Source organism: Terrapene carolina, unplaced genomic scaffold (genome assembly GCF_002925995.2).
Source record: "Terrapene carolina triunguis isolate 2854851 unplaced genomic scaffold, T_m_triunguis-2.0 Scaffold95, whole genome shotgun sequence".
NCBI lineage: Eukaryota > Metazoa > Chordata > Testudines > Emydidae > Terrapene > Terrapene triunguis.
Window position 1 is genome coordinate 48946909 of NW_020664446.1, and position 17456 is coordinate 48964364.

At 42.4% G+C, this 17456-nt stretch overlaps 1 protein-coding gene across 1 annotated transcript in view; it reads left to right on the forward strand.

The window, feature by feature from the left end:
* The first annotated feature begins 2407 nt into the window (after positions 1 to 2407).
* The window catches only part of RHOBTB1 (Rho related BTB domain containing 1), a 70209-nt gene continuing 55160 nt past the window's right edge, over positions 2408 to 17456 (forward strand). The window contains exons 1-2 of the mRNA XM_024209678.3: positions 2408 to 2508; positions 9886 to 9987. The gene's annotated coding sequence lies outside the window, so the exon portion shown is untranslated. The remainder of the gene's footprint in view (positions 2509 to 9885; positions 9988 to 17456) is intronic.

Sequence of the window (17456 nt, forward strand, 5' to 3'; positions counted from 1 at the left end):
TAATGATAATTAGCAACACATTTACAGCACAAGGTAGGGGAATTTGGACACTGTTTATTTGTGCTAATTGGAATGGCACAATGCTGGCAGTGTATGGGTCACAGTGGGAGCTCCCCACCTCAAAGGTACAAGTAACCTACACCCAAACAAGACAAATCTCTCATTCACAGGGTATAACCAACCATCCAACAAGAAAGGCCTGTCTTTTTCTGGGAATAGCAGATCCGATAAAGGTCATTGTCTTTTCAGGATTTATCCAAAGTCTCAACATGTAACTATGTTGCTACCCTGATTTTACTGAGAGTCTCATGCTGTTTGGAGGTTTTTCTTGAAGACCTGCTCCTGAAGTCCTATGATTATGTCCAATGCTAAACACTCAAAAATGCAGAGCAAATCCAAAGAACCCCAAATGTATCATTATTTTAATCTCATGAATTTGGAGGGTCCTGACTCATGATTTTTGAATATTTGAGTTTAGCAATGCTGTAAAGGAAAAGTTATCCTTTTCTGGGGTTCAAGGTAGAAATCAGCGTTAGTCAAGTCCAGGTTAACTTTAAATCATCCCTGTTACAGACTGATATGGCTTCCTTTCTCTGGCACCACATCACAACATCATCTTTCCTGTCTAGAAGCACTGGGACAGATTCCATACTGAGCCTGGAAGCGCCAGTCCTCATTCAACTTGAACTGTCACTGTTGAGTGAGGTGAAGCACAACCACCCTCCACCGGGTGCTGAGTGTACTAACTCCACAGTCCTCAAAGTTCCTGCGGAGCTGACAATCAAGAAACAGACCAGAAATCAAAGCCAGGTCTCCCTCATAGCAGTCAAGGTCACCATTCCACTCATCGCACCCATGCATTTCAGCAGATAACATGTTGTACAGCCCACACTTTCCAGGCTCTTAATTTGTGTAGTTACCAGGGTGCTTATACCTACACACAGATGGCCCCTTTAAGAGAGGGTTTAACATGTTATAGATAAGCATATGTAAGATATCATCAAGAAAAGTGTAAATGGCTTTAGTGGCCTGAAAAAAAAATTCACGGGTCTAGCATTGATTTTCAGATGTGATTCATTAGTGAAAAGGACAGACAAGGTAGGTGAAGTAATATCTTTTCTTGGACCAACTTCCGTTAGAAGAAGGTAGAAGCCTTTGAGCTCCAGAGCCTTCAGGGGAAGTCATGCAAAACCTCCTTAAAGCTACAGATTGAGATGAAGAGAATGATTTAGCAGATAATATTATTAAACACAGAAAAATATAGGCCCTGATCCTGCAATCAGATCCAGTAGTAAGGACCTTTGTGTGGAGCATAGGGCTCTGTCAGGTGCAAGTGTCCTTGGGAGGGAACCTTAAAGGGGAGGAGAGGAACTTTCATTGCCTTAGGGCACTATCTGGCAAACACTTGCAGGTTGCACTTTTCTTACAAGCTTCTTAAAGTTTGCTCGTCTTTAAACCCCAGTTCCAGGAGTTATGTGACTGTGAGCTCAGCTTTCCTTTTAAAAAAAATTAAGTTCCTAGCCCAAAAAGTTGCAATGAAAAGTTTGGTAATGTGAATCTTAAAGGATCACAAACAAAAGCAATAAAACAAACAAAGTAGAATTATTCTTCTAAATCTCTTCATTCCAACCCATTTTGGGGACAGTCTGACTCCTGATTTTTAAACCTTTGGAGCTGAAAGTTACTGAACATGGGAGGGGAGGAGATATTTTGGGGAAGGAAGTGGGGAGAAGTTTCCTTTGGCTTCTCCATTAGGAATAAATGGATTAGTTGAGGCTGAGCAAATCCCCTGAAACAATTACCCTAGTGACTGTTCTTGAATTAGTTGCAAGCAGCCTATTTAAAGAAGCAGAATAGGATTTTTCTGGCCTTTAAAATTAAGATCCATGTTAAATTCATGACAATTAGCTGACAAAAGGGGTGTAAAGCTCTTTGGAGCTTGGCACTTCCATGACACTCTCCAGCCAAGTATTAATTAGCGATCACAATTAACCTTCTCAGAGCTGCTGCTGGTGCAGACAGACAGCGAGGTGGTTTTGTCTAGACGCTCGCCCCTCTCTCATGCCCCCAGGGGAAGGGGTTGCCCCAGGCCCCAGTCTTTTACTCCCTCTCGGCAGGGCGGCGTGGCTAATCGGGGGAGGTCTGACCAGTAAACCCCCCGGCCCTGCAGACCGATCGGGGACTGAATGCCGGTATAGCGGGGACAGGGAGAACTCAAGAGCCGTCCTCAGCTCAGGAGCAAACTCAGCTACTGCAGCAGCAACTGTTCTGCCACGAGCAGCCCCGGGGCCAGGCGGCCGCCGGGGCACGTGACGGCTCCTCGCAGCCCGCCCCCGGGGCTGGTTGGCTGGGCCGCACCGGGCGCGAGGCGGCGGCGAACTCTCCGGGCTCCGGCCCTGGGAGGTGCTGCTGCGCCCGCAGCTTACAAAGGCGGCTGACAGCTCCCGCGCCCCGTGACTCGCCGCCGCCCTCTCCGCCTGCAGGTTGCATCCAGACGCCTCCTCGCAGGTGAGACGCGGGCTGCGGCAGCCTGCTTGGGACTGGGGCTCGGGTGCGGAGCTAAGCCAAGCAGGCGAAAGGCGGCAGGAAGCGAGCGAGCGAGCCCAGCACTGAGTAGCAGATCCCTGTATATTTCTGGAGTTTAGGGGGATGTGATGTGCACCTATGGAGGGACTTCCCGCTGATCCCCGTCCCCGGGCAAAGGGAACCCCGGGATAAGTGACTTCTTGAGCTTTCCCTCCGCACAGCTCAGAAATATACTGATCTCTGGGAGCCCAGGCTGTCTGAGTGTATTCGAACTTGCACAAAGCCCCCTTGAGCCCTTCTAATTTATTCCATTGTATCCTATATTCATCTGAAATAGACAGTGTATCTTAAAAACGGTTCAAAAATGTATAGAAGACAACTAGTAAGAATGGATGTAACCAGCTGTGATAGATAATAGCTAGGAATCTAGGAAATAACTTCTTGTCTTAAATGGGCAAAGAGAAAATATACAACAGACTTAAGGAATATTTTCCATTTATTTAGCCTATTAGTATGTATCTAGTATACAGTAGGTGGCCTGTCTTCGAAAAAGAAATGTGTTATTTAGTTCCACTTTCCAACTGTTTTCTACTCTTCCTTAAAGCTTTCTGTCTTCTCTATTCTCTAGAAGTCAGTGGCTTCAGAACAGGTTGTTGTTGTTTTTTAAACAGGAAAAGTTAAAGCATAAATCTAAAAAGCACTTTTTGAAAGTATCAACAGCAGGCATAAGCAGACTCAATATGAAAAATGAAAAAATGGTAACTTAAATTTTTTGAACTAACCTTTAACAGTTTGTTTTGCAGTTTACTATTCTAAAACTGGCTTAAGCTAAATTAACTCTACTGAAGTAATGTATATTGAGTTTGGAGTGAAGAAGTATCCCTGCACACTCGGGAGGCGGGGGCAGGGAACTTCGTCACAGTTTAACTTCTGGTTCTGGACAAAACTTTGCCAACTTTTCAATAATGTGAATAAACTTTGGTAACTCAGCTGAGAAAATCAATAAACATTATAGGAATTTAATGTAAATATACATCTTGCTTAAAAAACAAAGTATGCATTTTACTATGAGTTTGTGACTTAATGTCAAGGTTTCTTTCAGCGGTAAAGCCAACAAATCAAACAATGTGGCAGAATTGTAATATATACTAATAATTATTCCACTATAAAACAGCACATTTGAATTTGTCTTAAGTACTTTTAGTTAGTCCAGTTAAACATTGTTTTAATTATACATTAACAATTATTAATGACACTGACCTATGACTTGATTAGAAAAAGGGAATGGTTTGTGGGGGGCACTCCCATATTATATTTTTTTAGCTACTACAAATGTCTTGCAAACTCAATTATCAAAACTTAAACCTCTTAATATTTTGTTTCACCATATTAGTTAAGAGCCATCATAATGGAAACTAAACAATCCTATAGGTCCTCACACACTTACAAAATGCACTTTGTGTGAAACTCAGTAAATTGTTTTAACAGCATGCACAAAGATAATGCGAGTTTACACACTACTGGAGTAGCATTCATTGGATAAACAAAAATGGTCTGTTTTTGCTGTTTTAGAAAAAAAATGTTCAAAGCCTAAAAATGTTGATGGATCACTGCACTATTTGAATGAAAGATCCCACGGGAGTAGAGGGCTGGCTCAAAACTTTCAATAATACAACTCAAAGAATCTGGGGGAAAGGTGAGTACTTGACAGAACAGGTGCACAAGGGATCTCTGTGCTGTCCCCAAATAGAATGCATGGATGAGTTAGTGGAGATCCAGGGTTACATCAATGAATATACAGTAGAAAGTTCATTTGCTCTGGATGAGGAGAAGCCTTGTCCTGGTGAGTGAAAGGATCTGTGCTATCAACTGCTACAGAATCTGAGTTTTCATTTTATACATACACACACACCCTCTACCACTTACAGTTGTGACAATAATCTCCCAAATGCAAACTGTCTTCCTGAGTTTGCAAACAGACTGCTCCAAATCAGCAGTTGCAGCTCACAGCTTTTCAGGGAACTGCAGCGTGAAATCCACAAGACTTTGGTCAGTTTCACCATTGCTGTTCTGAATCCTACTGGCAAAGAAACTATCCTGAATTATGTCAATTTAATGTTGCTGATTCTTAGGAAAGTTATGAGCTGCAGAGTTATTGACTAAGGAGGATCTCTCTCTCTCTCTCTCGCTCTCAGGGACAGAGTAGTAGAGACCTTCTCTTCTCCCTCCCCTATTCTTAGGAAGCTATGAGGAAGGAGAAATGTAGTGTATATTCTCTCCTGTTGCAGCTGTCAGTAGGTACAAGAATAAAGAGGCAAAGCTCCTTCTTACGGGAGCTATGGGGGGGGGGGTGGAGCTTCAAATTTATAAAACACCTAATAGCCAGGTGTGGATACGAAAGACTGAGTCACTGTGCATGAACAGCATGTTGGTAGAAATCCCAACATGTTCCTGTTTCCAAGTAACTGGTTGCAGGGGAGTTGGGCTTCTCACCAAAGGAATGTTGTAGGACCTTGTTAGTGGGCATTAGGAACCTCTATGTTACATGTAATCAAATATGTGGATTTGGGTATTCTTTTTATATTTTATTTGGAAAGGGATCCTCAGTTATGGGCACAAATTGTTAAAAATGAAATCCTAAGTGGCAAAGAGCCAAGTGTTTTTTGCAGGAAGTAGTTATCCCCTTCTGGATCAGTATGATGAACTATTCTTTGAAATTGTAGGGGAGAAATACAGTAGGTAACCATTAGATTAAGCACTACACTGATAACCACAGATTTTAATTTGCCACAGGTTTGGAATATTAAAGCATAAATTGTGTATTTTTAAAGGAAATGCCAGAGGAAGGGGCTTCATTGACTTTAGTGGAGGATCACTTTTTCATTCAGTATACACAATTAGAGGATAACAATCTGTTGTCTGGTATGAAGAATTTAATAAGTGAGGTCTTTATTAAGGATAGCTTGGGAGACAGTGATCACTTTTTAATAAGGTTCCACACTTCAACCATTGGAGGAATTTTAGGTTAAATTAACTTTAAAGGCAAAATTTGATTAAAAATAAAAGTATTAAGCAAAATTGATAATTGTTTATAAGCAAGGGTTGCTGTAAATGAAAATTGACTAAAGCTTATTGAAGAGGTATTAGAGATGGCACAGGGAGCACCAGAAAACTTAACTTGTCACCTATACACGTTGTGGGTTTTTTAAAATTTGAAGTAAAAAGTAGATCCTATGGATTCATTGAGTAAAATTCTGCAGAATTGTTAGTTTGATAAGAGGAAAAACATAGGAAATGTAAACGGTATTTTGTGGAGGAAAAATAGACCCTTTCAACACATCCAGCGTGGGGGGGGAATTAGAGGAGAAAAATCACATTGAGACTTTCCTTGTGGAGTTACTATTCTTCCATCAAGGGAATAGATTTCCCACTGCATAAGAGGCCAGGGGCCTGCCCACAAACCCAGCATGTCTCCATTGTCTGAGGAATCTTCCAGAGGCCAGGCAGTCCACACAGAAAGCCTCTGCATCAGTTCTGGCCCTATTTCCCTTGGCAGTGGCTACCTCAACTTAGCTGGCACAAGATCCACAATTGAAAGAAGATTCCCCAGGGACAAATGGGCCACATAACACATCCCTAGCTGAATTATTTCCCATCATGAGCTCTACAGAGCCTGGCGGGGCGGGGGGGAAGAGGTAAGCCACATGCCTGCCTGGCTACCCACTCTGTTGTCCAGCCTACTTCCTTTCCTCATGCTGATTCCCAGACTGCAGAGCACCCTCCACGGGTATTGCTACCACAGAGGGGCAGAGCCACTGCTTCCATACAAGAAGGGAATATCTGTGGATCTTGGAAGCAGCATGAGGTATACTATTAAGACAAGAGTCTTTATGTGTAGGGCTGTAAATGAGAAAATCAGAGGGCAACAATGTAAATAATTATTTATTTCCTGAAAAAGAAATTATGAATGAGCTAACTGTTTTAAGAGGGCAGGCTTTGCACTTCTATTTGGGTCAATAGAACCTTGATAATGCTTCTATGAAGGATATGTTTGTGGGTGCTAATGAGGTCAAACCGGAGAAAAGATTGCTGAAACAGTGATAAGCATGTATTTAGATAAGATAAAAGCAGATGACACACTGGGCCACATCTACAGGTGATATGCATTCAGGATTGAGAGGAATCAATAACAATCCCTTCTTAAAAGGGAAGCTCTAAGAGACTGGAAATTAGACCTGCAAGTCTGACATCTATATTAAGGGGGGAAATATTCATAGCTTAAAGATGCATTTACAAAAGGGCAGTTGACTAGGTGTGACAACTGTCTGATAATTCAGTTGCTGAGGTACTGATGCATGCACAAGTGTTTTGTGCTTTGTTTTTGTTGTTGGTTGTCTTTGGTTGGTTTTTAAATAAGGGAAGCATGTTTGGAGAAGGAACTTAAAGAAACCTAGGATGAAGTGTAGTTGACAGAGTATGGGGGTTCTGGGCAAATGCCGCCACCTGAAAGAAGGGCAGGGGACTAGACTCGATGACCTCTCGAGGTCCCTTCCAGTCCTAGAATCTATGAATCTATGAAAGGCAGCTGTGGGAGAAGGATATAAAGAGCATGTCAGAGAAGTGTCCTGGGTGGTAGAGGGAGCAAAAGGAGATGAGTGCAGAAGAGTAGAAGAGAGCTAAGATATTACTCTTGGGGGCGATTCTGCAGGACTGCATGCCCGCAGAAAATGCCCACCTCACAATTTTCCTATGTTTCCCTGCAGAAAACGGCAGGGAAGCAAAGGGAAGCCATGTGGGGGGACAGGACCATGGGTGCAGTTTTTTGCCCCCCTCCAAACAGAGGCGAGGCATGGGGGGGGGGCACACGGGGTTATATGCCACTCCCTCCCTCCTCCAACATTTTGCAAGCAGAGAGCTGCCCAGCTGATGGAGGCTCTGTCTCTCCACTCCCCTGACTTTGTAGCTGAACGCTGCCTCCCGGGTCCTAGTGCCAGTCATGCTCCCCTTCTGTGTGCTGGGAGCCTTCCTGTTTTATATTCTGTGCAACAGTGAGTGCCCGTGGTGGGGCTGGGTAGGTGGGGTGGGGGAATGAGGGAATGGTGGGTGGAAGAGGAAGGGGGAGAGGAATGTGGGAGTGAGCGGAGAGGGGATGGAGAAGAAAAGGGGGATAGGGGAATCACAGGGGGAAGTGGCATCCCAGCATGTGGCATCCCCTTGGCAGCAACTGTGGCTCCTCCGTTAAGCAGGTCCATCAAACCCTCACCCTGGCAAACCCTACCCCCGTAAACCTGGACCCCTCCAACGAGCCCCCCACACCCAGACCCCCACCCCACTAATCCCAACCAGCTGCATCTGGACCCCCACCCCTTCAAGCTCTACTCCCTTCTGCACCCGGACCCCTGGCTAGGCCCCCCACACCCAGAATCCCATCTCCCCACACCCTGCCCCCCGAGCCCCAACCACCTTCACCTGGGTCCCCTGCAGAGTCCCATTGCCCCTGCACCCGGAACTTCCCAATGAGCCCCTGTGCATCCAGATCTCCTGAACCGCCTGCCCCCAGATTGCCCCACACTGAAACCTCTCACCCCACACCTGGATCCCCCTCACTAAACTCCTCCACACTTGGATCCTGCTAGAATAAACCTGCCCACCCACACCTGGTGCAGAGGGGCAGGGTCCCAGGGTGTTTGTGGAGCAGGCCCAGCCCTTGCACTGTGTCAGGGTCAGGTGCAGCTTCACTGCCAAATCCCTATACTGGGGGAGGTGGTGGCTTCAGGGTGATCTCCCACCTCAGTGCAGCCAGTGGTCTGTGCTCTTGACTGCCATGCTGGATCCACATTTATTTATTGACAAATAAAATTTGTGGAATCTTAAAATATTGTGTGCAGAATTTTTAATTTTTTGGTGCAGAATTTTAAAAATTTTGGCGCAGAATTCCCTCAGGAGTAAGATATGGAGGAACTTTATCTGTAGACAATAGGTATCAGTGAAGGGTTTAAGAGGGGCTAAATATGCACCTCACAGAAGCATGCGAGAGCAAATTTAGAGTAGAGCTTTGGAGAGATGGCAGGATTGAACGTTAAAGTCAAGGAGGCATGAGAAGGAGAGGTTGCAGTACACTGCACAGTTGGTCTACATGAGATTATTTGGAGGAGTGGTGAGATGCCATTAGTGCCACTGCCAATAATACACCAGTGACATCCAGCTATATACCTAACTTTCCATGGACACAACCTATGCCTTCACAAGCATGTGACATTGCCTACAGAAGATGAGCACTTGGATCAGAAACAGCTGACTCAAACTTTACCTAGACTGAAATGTTGCAGATTAGATAGTTGAAATGATTAGAAGTATTAAGCAAGCCTCTGTCCTCTCCTTCTATTAAAGAGGTCTGCCCTTTATATCCATTTGTCAAACTGGTACGAAGCCTCTGTTTGACCCATTGAACCTTCATAACTGGGTAGCATTGGAGTGAAAAATGATGTCTTCTATATTTAGTCTGCTAACAGATTTTAATTCTTCTTCCTAGATGAGATTCTGGTGACAGTAATCCATATGGTTATCGCCTCTAGGCTGCATTTCTGTAATTCACTGCATCTAGGGCTAAAGGTGGAAGAAACACAGATGCTCTAAGAGCTTGTGTACAATCAGCAGCCCATCTCTTCAGAGCCAAATTCCAGAGAAGATGAGACTAATATGGTGCCTTGCCACCTTTGGGGCATGATGCCAAACCTCTTCTTTGCGTTAAATATATATGCACCTTACAAAGATGTGGATAAAGCACAGAATACTCCATGAAGTCCACTAGAGATTGGCCTATAAAAATCTAATTACCTGTGCAGCACTTTGATGCTACAGTGATGGATTCCATAGAAAATACTAAGATGGAGTACCTATATCTTTCTTTTGATTTGATTTAGAAATGCAATGTAATGTCACTAATTTACATTGTCTAGCCTCTTCTCAGTGCTGTTACATCAATAAATATTCCATAGGCAAATCCAGAGAAAAATATACTCCAGAGTCTAGATGCTCACTTCATTGCTTAGTTCCCACAGAAAGCAAATTTGTTCCAACAGAGCTTGAGTGTGTTAACCCTCAGGTCACATTCCAAAGCCCATCTGTTTACCACTGGTTTCTTCAGCGCAGGTGGAGTGAGTGGTTAAAGTGCTTTAACATTGACATTGGGTCAACCTGTAATACTGAATGTGTTTGAAAGACTGTTTATTCACCTAGAGGGGGGAACAGACATATTTTTCTAAGATAAAATTAACCATAAGAAAGGTCATTGGTATTGTATATGAATATTATTTTAGTGTGATCATGGTAAAAGTTATGGCATTTGTTTTTTCTTAGGAGAACTACAGTAAAGAAAGACAGGAAAAGTTGTCTTAACACAAGTTCACTTTTGAACAAGCTGTTACAATGGATATGAACACTCTTTTCTCTTCTGGTGAGGTGAGTATAGACTTATTACCAGAAAAAAGTAACTTCTCATTTCATTTATCACTACGTCTGTTACAATTTAGGTCCAGCAAATCCTTGTTCAAATGTCTTAAACATAGATAGATCCTATGTTGGAAAGCTGCTTATACCGAAAAGTTTAACTGAAAGAAACAAACAAACCCCAGAATCAATCATTCTTGCATTTAAAAAAATAACCAGAAACTGGTATCATTCTAAATTCTTCATTAAATGAAAAAAAAATAGATAAGGGTTCTGCATTTTTTGTGAAGTTAGCACAATAAACGGCTTCCCAAGTTTAGTGGCTTTTGACCTAGGGTAAAATTTTCAAAAGCTCCTAAGTCCCATTTTTGAAAGTAGGAGTGCAGGGTGTGGTTGTCCACTGAAATACTTGCTTCCTTGCAAAAATCTGCAGAGGCATGTGATGGGCATGGCCCCAGGGTCAGGACAAGCATGGTATCTAAATCCACACATGCCCTCTGATGCAGCCACACCTCCCTGTACAGATGTGTGCTTCTAGCCATGAACAATCTGTCAGAGAGGTTGGGGGGGAGAGGAGCCAGCCAGCACACGGGAGCAGATTAATGCTGCAGAAGATACATTCCTGAATAGGGAGCATTTGTGCACTGAGTCAGTAGTTGGTACATTGTTCACACTGTGTTTATATAGTCTGAGCTAGTCAACCAAAACCACCCTCTTCTGTTCCTAAAAACTTAACAAAACAAGATCATTTTCAGTCCCTCAGTCTTCTCTATTTGTTATATGTTCAGAATGAATAAACAAATATATAGTATATAAAGAGATTTAAATCATATTCTATGTACATTTGAGCACAACAGATATGAATAGAACATACATTACTAAAACATGTCAGGAGGGAAAATATTTGAATTCATACAGGACTGTAAAAGAATTCTGTGCAATAGAACCAAGACAATTAACTTTTATATATTTATATCACTTTTTTTGTAAGTGAAAAACTTCCACAGGGCATCCAGCACAGGAATGTGTCTAGGGGTTATTACCTTCAGGGAATTTTACACAGACACACACAACACTTGAGGTGTTCCCAAGGCAAAGAAATTGCTCTTCAAGAGTATTTTTATGAGCCCTAGGAGTAAATAGTCTCTGGCAGAAATGATGAAGCAATATAGAGTTGTCAACTTGGTAATATTTAAAAACTGGACACTCCAGCAGGAGTGCCAGAATCTCTCCTACCCCGCCTTCCCCTCCGCAAGGCCCAGGCCCTGCCCCACCTCTTCTCCCAAGACTCCTTCCCCATCCTCCTCTATCCCCCTCCCCCGCCCAGGTCAGGAGGGACTTGCCTGCTTTGCCAGGGCTAGGAGCTGCAGCCATCCGACGAAGGTAGGAGGCAGCCCCAGCTGAGTAGGAGCTGGGGCAGGTGCCTTCCCACCCGCAGTAACCGGACTTTGGGTGTCCGGTCAGTAGATTTGACCAGACACTGTCAGGTCCCCTTTTCGACTAGATTTTCTGGCTGAAAACCGGGCACGGGGCCACCCTCAGGGTGCATTCTACCAGAAGCAGGGAAATCCAGCATTCAGGGCCTGATTCAAGGCCTACTGAAGTGAATGGAATTCTTTTCATTGTCATCAATATGCATTGGCTCAACCCTCAAACTGGTAGCTAAAATCTAACCTTAAAGCCCCAGAGAGCCCCTCCCAGCACATCTGTGGTGACATTTTTATAGTTAGAAAATATAAATTTGGAACAGAGTCTTCCTGTATGTTTTGAAATTCCTGCAAACAATATGTATTTTTATACATGTATAACATGATAGTATGAATTATTATTAAAATATCATAGGAGCCTTCTCAACGTTATGGAATTAATTATCAAGGTAAATTAAGGCAAATGGTTCAATTAACAATATCAAGTTAGTTATTATGGTGCTGCAAGGGAGAAATTTGTAGTAATTTCTTCCTTCCTATAAAATTCTTTGCCGTCTCAAAGGATCCTACTAGATACATACTCATGGCTGGGTTCTCCACTCCATCCTCATTTTCTGTCTCAAAAGGACTCCTTGGTTAGCAGCACAAAATGTAGAAAAATATTGCTTTTAAGCAGTATATTTTCATGAACTGCTTGTCTCTCAGAGAGCAGAAATAGTCCATTTACTCATTCATATCTTTGGATTTTACTGTTTTTAGAGCATATATCAAATATTACATTTTGTACAGAACATTAGAGTTACAAATTCAAGCACTCAGGTCAGGAAATATCAGAACAATGTTTTTTTGTGCAACCTTATTTCTGGCCCTTTGCAGGCATGCATTACAATGTAGTCTTTAATTACATGATCACATTCTATGTTATATGGGACCTTTGCCTCCTTATGTGTACAGGACCGCTTGTGAAGTTGTTCAATATTTCTCTTTATGCCCATCATTCGATGGATAGCCCCAGGCCTTCCTTACTGCATGCTATCCAAACCCTGTACTGAATACAGAATTAACTTCTTCATGGGCTTTTCTGTGATGCTTATAGTATCTGAGCTCACAAACATGACTGAATTTTATCTTCACAACACCACTGATAGGTAGGGGAACAATACTAACCCCATTTGACAGATGGGGAACTGAGGCACTGAGAGACTAAGATCACAGGTTTTAAGTGTCCAACTAACTCTGAGTATCTGAATAACTGGAAGCCCAACTCAAGACACCCAGCATCCGAGATTTTTTTCCCCAGAGGCACAGTATATCCAGAGCTCTCATTGATTTTAACTGGGATTGTTAGTACTCAACATTTCTAAAAATGAGACACTAGCAATCTCAAGTTTGGTACTCACAATAAGAGGAGCACACAGTTAATGGAGATCTCTGAAAGCCTGGGTTTAAATTGCTTGGCTGGCATGACACAGGACCCATTTCTCCTGGGTCCCAGACTTAACCATTTATTCCAGAGGCTGGGCATACCTCCAAAAGGGCCCAGAATCAGAGATGCTCATAGCTTTCACCTGGATGGCACCTCCTGAAAAGTCCAACTCAGACTTACGGCCACACATGCATGCTTGATTGTTTCCTTCAATTTCTCTTCAGTCTGAAAGGAAGATAGCTCACATTCTTTGCCGCAGTCCGGTGGCCCTCTCATACTGCCACTTGTTGCAGTTCTTGTGATTTCACAGGTTCCTCGCAATAGTGGCACACCCCAGGCTTGGGTCTTCAATCAGAGACACGTCTTCCTGGCTGTGTCACATGCATGCACATTTCTATGCAGAATTTGGCCCTAAATAACTAGGAATCCATGGAAACATTTCAACAAATCCTTTTCAGTCCTCTTTGGAAAGTGACACTGGACCAAATTTATCTGTGGGGCAACAACACTATCTCCACTGGAAATACACCAGAGATGAATTTGACTCCTTTAATCCTCCTTTCTTTGTGTGTTTACAATAGTGGTTTCCACTAGCAACACTATAAAGGACTGTCAACATTTCTCTTACAATAACAGTACAATAGTGTTTCAGCCATAGACATGAATTGCAGCTAGAGACCTAATGTGAAAAATAAATGCATTTCAAGTATTTTAAGTCAGAGAGTGGTGGTGGGGTGGGGGGAAAGTATTTGGTTTGCTCTTGTAACTCAAATATAGCTTAGTAAAATTTTGCAGGCAATTACTATTCCTAACTGTTTGTTTGCATTTTTTGTCCAAATGTATCTTTTTGTAAAGAAAAGCACCTAGTGACGTTCTTGAGATTTCATAAAACATACCTGTTCTCTGGCATTTTTGCCTGCAGGGGTGGGGCAGATGGTGCTATTAAGAGTATTTTTTTTTAATATTTTCAATGTAGCTAACTTATTTTTGGTTTACTGCTGGGGTTTTTTATACTGAATTTGGAGAGTACTGTAATGGGCTTATTTTTATAAATTCTGTAACTTTAGGAGTAAATAACTAGCATAATACAGAGTAATGTATCAGTGTGACTTCCAAGGACTGATTAGTAAAGGAGCAATAGTGCTAGAGCACTTATTATGATTTGGTTAAAGGTCCCTAAGTACACAAATAGGAGACCATAATTGCTGCAGTAATGCTTCATGCCTTAATGTGGAGCTAAGGATGGAGCTACCCAACTATGGATAACACTCTCTCCTTCCCCTGCCCCTACCCCCAGTCATCCACATGCACAAAGTAGCAGTGTACTTCTCAAACTCAATCCCTTGCCTAATCTGCAATTCCCCCACTTTGGAGATGATGATGAAGGCAGCACTGCAGAGCAGTGGGGTCTTCACCCAGCTGTCAATAAGCTGTGGGGACTACATAGATGTGCACAGTGGAAGAGACATGCACTTGGTTGATGGCTACAAAATGGCAGCATCAATGTGGGAGAGAAACATTACCCTTTCTGGTAATTATTACCTACCCATAGTAATCAGAAGGGGGGGAGGACAGTGCCACCATGCATGCACAAAAGTACATTCTTTGTGCACAAAACTTAGAAACCCAGCCTAGTCTCCTCCTCTCTTCCTGCAGCAGCTCCATGGGTATTACTGCAGCCCCAAGAGTGTAATACCTCTACAGCTCATGCCACAGGTGCAAGAATGGCTCGGAATAGAGAGAGTCATTTGCATGCGCTCCCCAACCATCTCCACAGCTCCTAGTTTTATTACAGGTACACAGCACTTCCACCACATTGGCTGTAAGTCAGATCCCTACTTCATAAGCTCAGGACTAAGTCCTGTATTTTAAGACCCTGATTTAGATGTATATATAGTAGCTGTAGAATAGCTGACTTGACAATACATTATAACCAGCTGCCTTAAATTAAAATCAGATTTAGACATCTAAAACTAGACCTTACCAATTGGCTTGAGCAGTTTTTCTTTCATACTGTTGTCCCTTTGGTCTGAGTGGTAAGCCACTATTTGGAGCCTTGGAGGAAAAGAAATTGGTACAAGTTAGGCATTTCTTAGGTGCAGTTGTTTTTATTTACAGTGAATATACACAAAGTTTCCTTGCTCACAACTTCTAAGTCTGCCTTTCCAGCGAGTCCTGTGCCCCAAGGAGCTTATGATTGTTTCTCTTGCTGTCTTTTTCCTCTCACACACATACAGCTTGCCAAGCAATCTTAGTCCCTGCATTTGCAACCAGTCCCAGGGAAATCCCTTAGGGCTTAGGCCACACAGTTTAGCCCTGTCAATTGCCTTGGGCAGTAGCTTCAGTTGTCTCCTGCTATCTCTCCCCATTAAGAGGCTTAATTGCTTCTTCCATTTAGATCGAAAAGAAGGGTGGCTAGACTACCCATCCGCTTTAAGCAGGCCTATAGATCAACGACTCACTTGATGGCAGCCATGAACATTTTCCAGCATAACAATACGTTATGTTTCCCATAAAAGATGGCATCCTTGATTTTAAGTTAATATTTCCCCACATCAAACAATCTGGTATGCATTGTATACCTCTCATTTATCTCTGGCAGAAGCCATGAAAGAGCAATAGTGTTACAAATCAAGCTCAAGACACAAAGCAATAGTGTTACAAATGAACTCAAGACACTGAGCTATGCAAAAATACTTGCACAGTGCTTGCCAACAGTAAACTTAACAGGAGTACTGCTAGAAATTTACACAGAAAAATGTCTTAATTTAATACTAAAGTTACAATGCAGCAGTTAAAACTGCATCTCTGCATCAAAACTGGCTACTTCCACCTTTTCATGTTCTGTATGTATATATATCTCCTTACTATATGTTCCATTCTATGCATCTGAAGAAGTGGGCTGTAGCCCACGAAAGCTTATGCTCAAATAAATTTGTTAGTCTCTAAGGTGCCACAAGTACTCCTGTTCTTTTCGCGAATACAGACTAACACGGCTGCTACTCTGAAATCTCTGTCCTTAAAATTCATATAAATGATTCAGTTTTGGAAGAACTTGTATAAGATCTTTCAGCTAAGGAAATTAGCAGGAGGTAACGTATGATTTTGTCTTTGGAAGTGTGTGATCTGAGTCTTTCACTACATAAGGGAAGTTGCCACTTGTGTGACTAGAGCACTGTAGATACACTGGGGCAAACTCCTACTACAGATAGGCTTTGCAAAGCAATGTAATTCAATGCAATAGCCTATCAAATTTAACTCTAGTGCACTGTGTACATTAGGGATTTGAACTGGTACACCGCTACCTCAATATAACGGGACCCGATATAACACGAATTCAGATATAATGCGGTAAAGCAGTGCTCCGGGAGGGCAGGGCTGCGCACTCCGGTGGATCAAAGCAAGTTCAATATAACGCGGTTTCACCTATAACGCGGTAAGATTTTTTGGCTCCCAAGGACAGCGTTATATCGAGGTAGAGGTGTATATAACCAAATCAATGGAAATTAAACTGGTGTGAATCTCCTTAATACAGATTGGGCCTTCACTGGCTGTCTAACTTGGTGCTTTGAAACATCTTCACAAGCAAGAGACACAAAGGCTATGTCTACACTGGAATTGAATGACAAAACTTTTGTCTTTCAGAGGTGTTTAACCCCCTGCCCCCTGAAAAACAAAAGTTTTGCGACAAGTGCCAGTGTGAACAGTGCGTTGTCAAAGCTAACCCCGCTCGTTGGGGGTGGAAGTTTTTTGTCGGCTGGAGAGCCGACAAACAGCGGCTACAGTGCACAACTTTTAGTGGTGCGGCTGTGGCGACAAAGCTGTGTAGTGTAGAGAGCAACATAGTAAGAATTTCAGGCTTAATTCTAAATATAGAGACTTTTCAAAGGTTAAAGCCAAAATATTGCTTCTTGTCTATAACATATCAAGGGTGTACAGGAGATAAATAAGGCACTAGAGAAATACTTTCATTGTAAACAATTTAGATAAACAAATAAATGCAGCACTTCCTTTAGGAAAACAAGTGAAAGGCACCAATGGAACACTGATACATTTCATTCATTAAATGTCATAATCTTGCTTATTTCATTCATTAACAAAATATTGTAAGAGTTGCATGGTGTGACTGATACCTCAGATTTTTTTTTAAATTAAATATTAGAGCCTGATCCAAAATCTATTTAAGTCTTTCCGTTCATTACAGCAGGCTTTGGGTCAGACCCTAAAACATGATGGGAAGCTTTTACTTCAGCATAGTATAGCCTATGAAGCAGAGTTGCTGTAGAGTAAATCGTATTTGACTAGGCTGTTTCTCAAAGATTAACAAAGTTAGACTCTGGGTATGTCTACACTACAGGATTAATCCGAATTTAGCTAATTCGAATTTGGGAAACAGGTTGTATAAATTCGATTGTGCGCGGCCACACTAAGCACCTTAATTCGATTTTAAACCACATTAATTCGGTGGTGTGCGGCCACACTACCCCATTAACTTAAACACAGTAATTCGGTGGTGTGCATCCACACTAACCCTAATTCGAATTAACAAAATCGATTTAGGCTCTACTCCGTTCGTCGAGGTGGAGTACAGAAATCGATTTAAAGGGCCCTTTAATTCGAATTAACTG